The following is a 6,656-nucleotide window of genomic DNA, read 5'->3' on the forward strand; positions in this document are numbered from 1 at the left end:
AAAATTTATGTGTGGTGATGTATGTTAACTATCTTTACTGTGATCATTTCACAGTACAAACATAGGTCAAATTATTATGTTATACATCTGAAACTAGTAATCTATTACATGTCAATTATATCTCTACAAAAAACAATAATAATTTTCAGGACTATATATTTTACCTGAGAGAGATGGCTGGATGGCATCACCAACTCAATGGACATGAGTTTGAGTAAACTCCGGGAGTTGGTGATGGACAGGGAGGCCTGGCGTGCTGCGATTCACCGGGTCGCAAAGAGTTGGACATGACTGAGCGACTGAACTGAACTGAACTGAACTTGGATGAACTGATAATAGGGTTACCCTGGTGTAAGGTCACATTTCCAGTCATCTTGTATCTTAGGCTGCTATGACAAAACTACCATGGACTGGTTGGTTTATAAACAACAGAAACTTATTTCTGACAGTCTAGAGTCTGGCGAGTCTAAGACTGGCGTCTAGTGAAGGCCCACTTCCTGGTTCACAAACCATCTTCTTACTGTAACTTCACCTGGCAGGAGAGGCAAAGGAGCTCTGTGGCATCTCTTCTTTAAAGGCCCTAAAGCCATTCCTGAGGGCTCTGCCCTCATGACCCAACTGCCTCCTGATACCCCATCTTCAAATACCATCACCTCAAGAGGTTAGATTTCAAAATATGAATTTTATAGGAACACACACATCCAGTCTCTAATATCTGGTAAATAATAAATGCCCCAAACAACATATGTTGCCATCACCACTGGTCTTCCTACATCATGTTGAGGTGAACTGCTTCTAAAGGATTCCAATAGTGCCCAGGGAAACGCAATCAATTATTTGCCTCGAAAACAGGCAAATTTTTCATAGTAACAGTAGGATCACAGCTAAATGAATCACTTAAAATAGGACTGATGAGAGGAGAGGGGCCAGGAAGGCACTCCATCCAGTTACAGGGGACAGGCCCTGGGGAAACAGACTCAGCTGCAAATGACACTGAGGTTCCTGATTTCTATCATTCTCTAATCTTGGGCCATGTAAATACTCACTGATTCTGGGGAGAGAGGAAAAGGAGGAGGAGCAAAGGTAAAATTGGGGCTATCTTAGTTGGCAGAGACTGAAAGAAAGGATGAAACTTAGCAAGTTAGGGCAGGAATGCAACACCTAGATGGTCCACGAGGTGGTAAAGCCCAGCCGCAACCTGGAGTTCTTTCAGGTTCTGCCTGGAGAAACCTAACCACAAATCTAATCAGTGGTCCTCCCAAATCAAATGGTTCAGCGGGTAAAGAATCTACCTGCAAGGCAGGAGACACCAGAGATGCAGGTTCCATTCCTGGGTTGGGAAGATCCCCTGGAGAAGGAAATGGCAACCCACTCCAGTATTCTTGCCTTGGAAATCCATCCCATGGGCAGAGAAGCCTGGCAGGCTACAGTCCATGGGGTCGAACATGACTTAGCAACTGAACACACACACACACGTGTGTGTATATATATATATATGATCTTCTGCTAAGACGATTTAGTGTATACAAGCTGTGGTCCTGAGGCACTGGAGGGATAGAATAGCATTAAATACAACATGGATTTGATACACATTTAAAGTATATATTTATAAGAAATCCTTTCAAATAAAAGTGATAGTAGCTAACACACAGAATAATGTTTCAGTCACTGTTCAAAGTGCTTCACATTTATCAGCTCACTGTATTTTCACAATAGCCTTAAATGCTGGACACTACTATGATCATCATTTTGCACTTGAGAACCAGTACAGAGATCTGAGCTGTGAAGTCTTAGAGGAAGCAGTGCAACCGCCATTTCGGCAGTTCTGCCTCTGTAAACACAGATTTGAATAGCTCTTTAAAGGAAATGCCACCTATTTAAGAAACATATGAGGTAGAACTTGAGATTACCCTACTAGAGAGTTCATAAAATAAAGAAAATTCCTCCAGAAATGGTGAGAATGTTAAAGGTCTGTTCATTTACATGATGCTGAGCTTGGCACACTTAATTAAGACAATAATACAATGTAGTTCACCTAGAATTAATGAGTGATGGAGGAGGCAAACCAGCTCCTACTTCTCAAAGAGGGATGGCAGAAGTCAGGGGAAACTTTCCAGTAGAAAACCAGCTCGGTGAGGAAAGCTTCAGAGAGAACTGTCTTACTGACAACCAAGGGCAGATTCAGAGAGGGTCACTAGGGCCTGGGACTCTAAAAAGATATCCTGTCACCCAGCAACTCAGACTGTAATTTGAGAACCTGCTTCGGAGGAATATCAGATTATTGTGAAAGCACAGTCCAATAAACTAGAGCTCTTATTTGCCTCGGGATGAATGTTTTTAATTTTGAATGCTGCTCTGAATTGTTTATCATGAAAATGTTTAATAATGCAACGTGCCTGCGATATGGGAATGCACCATCGGGAGGGGCAAGGGCTGAATAATTGACCGGGAAAAGCCTCTCAGCTAAAGACCAGCAGGACCACAATGGCCAGTAAAGGAAACACTGAAGTAGGAGACTGGGAGGGAACAGCCGGAGGAAAACCAGAAGAATCAAAGACAGCGTCACACAGAGAAAAGGAACTGCAGTGCCTTTCTCTTTTAAGTCCCTTATAGAAGGTCATGTGAGGGAGGTAGTAGGTTTCTGTCTCACCAAGGGTCCAAATAAGGAAAGACACACTCTCAGCAGTAGAGTTGGGGGGAAAGAGTGGGCTCAGGAGATGACGCCCCTCCCTGAGACCCAGGAAATATGCCCCGAGACTACAGCCACACAGATGAAGGGAGGAACATCACAGTCAGCAACACAAGATATGTTGGCTTCTATATGAAATTAATGTTTATTGTGTGTTGTTTCCAAATTACATTTCTCACTCATTCTTTGATTTAAAAAAAAAATCTCCTTAATTCATGAAGTGTTGAGAGGAAATAAAGCAACACAATCCATGGTCAATGAAATAAGCTGCCTGAGACTTTTTTGGAGGAGGGATCTGAATCAAGTTACGAACATTTATATTAAGTGATGTATCAGATATTCCCCAGAAGATGTCCTAAATGGGGTCTCAATTTCCTGGCATCACCACAGAAGGAGTTTTTTTCTCTTCACAGGACTAAACAAATAGCCTATGATTGTTACTTGTTGGAAAGGTGTGGCCTTTCCAAAGAGAGATTGCATATCTGCAATGAGGGAGAGATGCATGTAACATCTGCAGATTCTTGCTAAGAGACACATCATAGAAAAACTCCCTATTCTCTTCTTTGATATATGGGTTTCTATAAATAAATTTGGAGAAGCTAAGCTTCTTGTAGGTCAAAGAAGACAAAATAAAATTGTGCCCGGATGTCATACAAGTGCAGTTGCAGCCCAGGATGAATTAATAAAAGAAATCAGCATCCTTACGCCCTTTGCTAGATGAGTTGCATGTCTTCACCAGGCTACCTGGCAGAAGAGATGGAAAGGCTGGGAGTGGGGATGCTGCCTTTGGAAAAAGACTTTGGAAAGAGCATCTCAGCATGACAGTGAGAAACTGTTAGTTCTCTATGGGAATTAAGCAGCTGTGCCATATGAATCTATAATTCCAGGGATGTGTCAACCTCATTGCCACAAAGGATAGAAGCTTCAGAGGCAAAATCACTACTAATCCCTATGAGGTTTGCAGCAAAGAGTGTGCTGTTGGCAACAACCACCCCAGGGGTTGCTGGCTTGAGTTCTCAGGCCATGCTCACATGAACTGGGGTGTCTTTGTACTTACTGTGGCTCTAGAGACTGGTGATGCATGCTTCTCTTATCATTTTATAAAGAACTGAATTCTCCCTCAGCTGAAGGGATACCCAAACACAAGGACTAGGCAAGGACACAGCTGTGGCATGAGATTTAAAGTTCCTGAGGATACAGAAGGAGTTCAGGCCAGGAAAGAGTCCCTCAAGAGTTGAGGGTCAACATACTGACAACCTCAGAGGCAAATGTGACAAACTCCAAAGAGTAAAAACTCCAAAGGCAGAATGTGATAGCTAGATTGGTTTAGAGAGTTGCTCTAGAGATAAGGACATATTTATAGTCCATGGATGAAGATTTCAGGATCTGCAGGAAAATGGAAGCAGGACATTTCTTGCTTATTTAATCTACAAAGTTTCCTCCTGAACATCACATAACAAGAACAAGAAAAAAAAGTGCAGATCGTATCTCTGCTTCTGACCTTGATAGTAACTGATATTAAACTAATATTCCCACAGTAATTAACCATAAAAAAGGCAAAGGAACCAGAGATCAAATTGCCAACATCGTTGGATCATCGAAAAAGCAAGAGAGTTCCAGAAAAACACCTACTTCTGCTTTATTGACTATGTCAAAGCCTTTGACTGTGTGGATCACAACAGACTGTGGAAAATTTTTCAACAGATGAGAATACCAGACTACCTGACCTGACTCCTGAGGAATCTGTATGCAGGTCAAGAAGCAACAGTTAGAACTGGACATGGATCAACAGACTGGTTCCAAATTGGGAAAGGAGTAGATCAAGGCTGTACATTGTCACCCTGCTTATTTAAATTATATGCAGAGTACATCATGCGAAATGCTGGGATGGAAGAAGCACAAGCTGGATTCAAGATTTCCAGGAGAAATATCAATAACCTCAGATATGCAGATGACACCACCCTTATGGCAGAAAGTGAAGAAGAACTAAAGAGCCTCTTGATAAAAGTGAAAGAGGAGAGTGAAAAAGTTGGCTTAACCTCAACATTCAGAGAACTAAGATCATGGCCTCTGGTCCCATCACTTCATGGCAAATAGATGTGGAAACAGTGGAAACAGTGACAGACTTTATTTTCTTTGGCTCCAAAATCACTGTAGATGGTGACTGCAGCCATGAAATTAAAAGATGCTTGCTCCTTGAAAGAAAAGCTATGACCAATCTAGACAGCAAATTAAAAAGCAGAGATATTACTTTGTCAACAAATGTCCATCTAAAGCTATGGTTTTTCCAGTAGTCATGTATGGATGTGAGAGTTCAACTATAAAGAAAGCTGAGCACTGAAGAACTTATGTTTTTGAACTGTGGTGTTGGAGAGAACTCTTGAGAGTCCCTTGGGCAGTAAGGAGATCCAACCAGTCCATTCTAAAGGAAATCAGTCCTGAATATTCATTGGAAGGACTGATGCTGAAGCTGAAACTCCAATACTTTGGTCACCTGATGCGAAGAACTGACTCATTTGAAAAGACCCTGATGCTGGGAAAGATTGAAGGCAGGAGGAGAAGGGGACAACAGAGGATGAGATGGTTGGAGGGCATCACCAACTCAATGGACATGAGTTTGAGTAAACTCCAGGAGTTGGTGATAGACAGGGAGGCCTGGCATACTGCAGTCCATGGAGTTGCAAAGAGCTGGACACAACTGAGCGACTGAACTGAACTGAATTAACCATAAAATTGGACAAATCTATGAAGTAAATATTTTCAGATGCTGGACCATAAGAATCACATAAAAGAAGCAATGAGGTAAACTGTATGCTCTCCTTGACTTTCTGTGTGAAAGCAATTTCTGGGCCATAGTTCAGAGAGGTAAGTTCATGCAGAGAAAATTGTGTTTATTACCTGAAGAAACAGAGCTTGAAGATCAGGACCTCAAGGGAATGGAATTTGTGGAAGCTTGTTCTAGAAAGAAAAATGCTTCACAGAGGAGAATAACAAGAACTCTGCAAACAGTTCTTAGCATTTTCAACAAAGATTATGATGCACAAGATGAGAGTAAACGAGGTGTAACAGAGAACAGTTACTGGGGATGAGACCTGTGTATTGATTGAGTGGTTGAGTAGAGATTGCAAAAGTCAAAGAATGCACTGAAACATGGGTATTGGAATTGAGTATTGGAATACTCAGTGCAAAGAAACCTCGCTATACACTCCAAGAATTCAACTGAGAGTTCATAAAAGCCCGAAATGAATCTCCTTATTCTAACCATACTGTAAAGTCTACTATAAATCTATCATAATACAGCTTACAAATATGTCCTGAAATCATCAAATGATCCTCCATTAAATTAACTGACTGAACAGAACCCAATACTCTATAAAAGAAGACAACAAAAGTCAGGCTTTTTAAAAAGTACCTAAAATGTCTTGTACACAATCAAAAATTACCAGACATGAAAAGTAAGAAAATGTGATCCATTAAAAAAGAAAACAATAGAAACAGATACAGAGATGACAGATGTGTTACAATTAGCAAATAACTACTTTAAATAGCTAATATAAATATGTTTTGGTAAAGAATCTGCCTGCCAATGCAGGAGACGAACGAGGTAAGGGTTCAGTCCCTGAGTAGAGAAGATCCCCTGGACTAGGAAGTGGCAACCTGCTCCAGTATTCTCACCTGGAAAATCCCAGGTACAGAGGAACCCCATGGACAGGCTATAGTCCATGGGGTTGCAAAGAGTCAAATGCAACTGAATACACAGATACACACACACACATACACACATAAGTTTAAGGATTTATGAGAATAGATATATTGAATCAAGAGATAAGTGGACCCTACACAAAAGAACCAAACAGAAATTACATAACTTAAAATTGATAAACAGAAACGAAAAATGTTCTAGATGGACATAGAAGACTGAACACTGAAGAGAAAACCATCAGTGAATATAAAGACAGGACAATAA

This window comes from Cervus canadensis, chromosome 7, assembly GCF_019320065.1.
Source record: "Cervus canadensis isolate Bull #8, Minnesota chromosome 7, ASM1932006v1, whole genome shotgun sequence".
Lineage (NCBI taxonomy): Eukaryota > Metazoa > Chordata > Mammalia > Artiodactyla > Cervidae > Cervus > Cervus canadensis.